The sequence below is a fragment of the Apium graveolens genome, chromosome 2 (assembly GCF_009905375.1).
Source record: "Apium graveolens cultivar Ventura chromosome 2, ASM990537v1, whole genome shotgun sequence".
Taxonomy (NCBI): Eukaryota; Viridiplantae; Streptophyta; class Magnoliopsida; order Apiales; family Apiaceae; genus Apium; species Apium graveolens.
Genome location: NC_133648.1, coordinates 147683481 through 147686356, shown reverse-complemented (window position 1 = coordinate 147686356; position 2876 = coordinate 147683481). Strand labels below are relative to the sequence as shown.

Here is a 2876-nt window from a genome sequence, read left to right as displayed (position 1 = left end):
TAACCTTTCCAGACCTTAAGGTGACGGCGTTCACCTGTTCTTCAACTTCCCTCTTGCCTGGATTGGCTTCTATATCACTAGGAAGTGTTCCTGGTGGTCGATTCAATAAGGCATTAACAATTTGCCCTATTTGGTTCTCCAGAGTCTTGATAGAATAGCCTGGATTTGGCATATAAGAGCCTGGTTTTTGCACATAAGCCTCAACTCTTCCAATTCAGATTTTTCATTCGAAGATAGACCTGCATCATGATTTTGTTGTTGAATTTGGAGTTGTTGTTTTGGTGCAATTTGTTGCTGAAAACCAGGAGGGTTGAATAGCTTATTTCCAAACTGCTGGAATGGCTGTTGCATCGCATTCTGATTGTTTCTCCATCTGAAGTTAGGATGATTCCAGTTGTCAGGATAATAAGTGGCAGGAACTGGCTGCTGCAATCTCTGAAAGTTGCTCACAAACTAGATATAGCGCATTGCTCTGTCACATATGGACCTTTACACAGCTCACAAACACTGGTTATCTGCTTAACACCATAGTTAGCCAGAGAATCGATCTTCATAGATAATGCCTTCAGTTGAGCAGTGATAGCCGTAGCTATATCCACTTCAAGAACTCCTGCTACCTTGCTCTGTGGCAATCTATGGGCTGGATACTGATATTCATTAGCAGTCATCAGTTCAATTAGATCATAAGCTTCCTCATAGCTCTTTGCCCATAATGCTCCACCTGTTGCTGCATCGAGCATGGGTCTGGACTGTGCTCCCAACCCATTATAAAAATAATTGATGATCATCCAATCGGGCATTTCATGATGAGGACACTTCCTAAGCATCTCCTTGTAGCGCTCCCAAGCTTCATATAAAGATTCTCCTGATTGCTGCGCAAATTGAGTAAGAGCATTCCTGATTGCAGCTGTCTTCGCCATAAAGAAGAATTTAGTAAAAAACTTTTGAGCAAGATCTTCCCAAGTAGTAATCGAACCAGCTGGTAGAGAGTGTAACCAACTCTTAGCCTTGTCCCTCAGAGAGAATGGGAACAGTCTCAACTTCACAGCATCTTCAGAAACACCATTGAACCTGAAGGTGTCGCAGATCTCTATGAAATCCCTAATGTGTGTATGGGGATCTTCCGTTGGAGAACCCCAAAACTGGACTGAAGTCTGTACCCATTGAATTATGTCAGTCTTGATCTCAAAGGTATTAGCTATGATAGCTGGCTGGATAATGCTAGATTGAATGTCATTGATCTTGGGTTAAGAAAAATCCATCAAGGCTCTCGTTCGTGCTGCTGGATCTCCCATTGTAATGAGTACCTGAAACACAAACAAATAAACCTTGAAAGTAAAAGAATCCGAGTCACTGAACTTTCACGACCACTGATGACAAGCACATAAACTAAAAATTAACACCGATCCCCGTCAGCGGCACCAAAAACTTGTTAGGGCGAAAACACGCGCTAATATTCACGCAAGTATACGCGTTCACAAGTAGTATAAGATATAAATCAGATTCGTTCCCACAGAGACTGGTTTAGGTTAAGTTCAATTTATGCACCTATGCAACAATGTATGGTTATCGCTCAATGCTAAGACAAATAACAAATTGGGTTTTGATTAAAGTAAGAGATTATACTAAATAACATTAACTAAGAGAATTGAGGTTGAATTACTATATATGACAAACATGGGACCCTAACTTCATCAAATATTTCATTCAATAGCCTTATTGTTCTTAACCTTAGCATGTGATGGTGATGACACTAATCAGATAACACGAAACTGATAAACACCAACTTTCGTTGCACGAGTACCATTCTACCAGACATCCACAAAAGAGATAGAAGCTGAATATGCACCAATTATATTGAGACCCTATATGTCTATAGAATTTGACAAAATAATGGTTTAAGCACAAGTTATCTATCTTGATTACATAGGGCAAGTAAAACGGTTAGAGTTACCTACGAATCATGTATACAATACATGAACTTATGCTAGCATGGCAAGTTCTAAACCTCTATATTCAGTGTTGCTTCAATAGAGATTAACACGCTATCTTATATGTTAGCTACGCACATAAGACGCATAAGCACAACCAATACTAGGATATCAATCAATCACCATACACCAAGATATCGAAACAATTAACTATTAAAATCCATAAGTAAATCCGCTAGAACCCCATGACAACGATTAGCCCATAATCGAACTCATCGTCACCATGGGTTCCAATGAATGCATGGTATAAAACAAGGTCTTAATAAACTGAATAAAAATCAAAGTACGAATAAACGTGATCTAGGTTCAACAAGAACGAAAACGAATAAACGAGATCAAAAGTTACAACTAATTCAAAGAATCACAAGTTGAAATCAAGATCTTCTTTTTCGGAGTTGTTCTGTGCTTCTAGGTCTTCTCCTTGGTATCCCAATCTTCTCGGATGATGAAAACCCTTTTTTTTAAGTATATATACGCCCCTAGTGGACCTGGACCCTTAAAATCGTCAAATTCCACTCAAAAAAGGCTTTTTCAGCGAAATCGGCGACCAGCCGCACCCTGAGCGGCCGCTCAGCTCCCCTGAGCGGGCACTCAGCTCCTGAGCGGGCGCTGAGCTCTGCTGAGTGGGCGCTCAGCTACTGATTGGGAAAATTTCTGATGAATCTTGTTTTGGCCATAACTTGAGTTCTACTCGTCAGAATTAGGTGATTCAACTGCCCATGCGAAGCTAACAAGATTCTCTACAACTTGACAATGGCCTTGGCTTCCAATTCTGATTACTTTTCATTATATTTCCTTTAAAAGCTCTTTTCTTCATATAACTGATACGTAAAATGTAATAACACAAAACACATCAAAATACCAACAACTTGAGTCCAAAACACC

General features: G+C 39.8%; 1 non-coding gene across 1 annotated transcript; it reads left to right on the top strand.

The window, feature by feature from the left end:
- The first annotated feature begins 798 nt into the window (after positions 1 to 798).
- Positions 799 to 905, top strand: LOC141710039 (small nucleolar RNA R71). The gene has a single exon (XR_012570581.1). It is a non-coding gene; the product is annotated as a small nucleolar RNA R71 (small nucleolar RNA).
- The last annotated feature ends 1971 nt before the right edge of the window (positions 906 to 2876 follow it).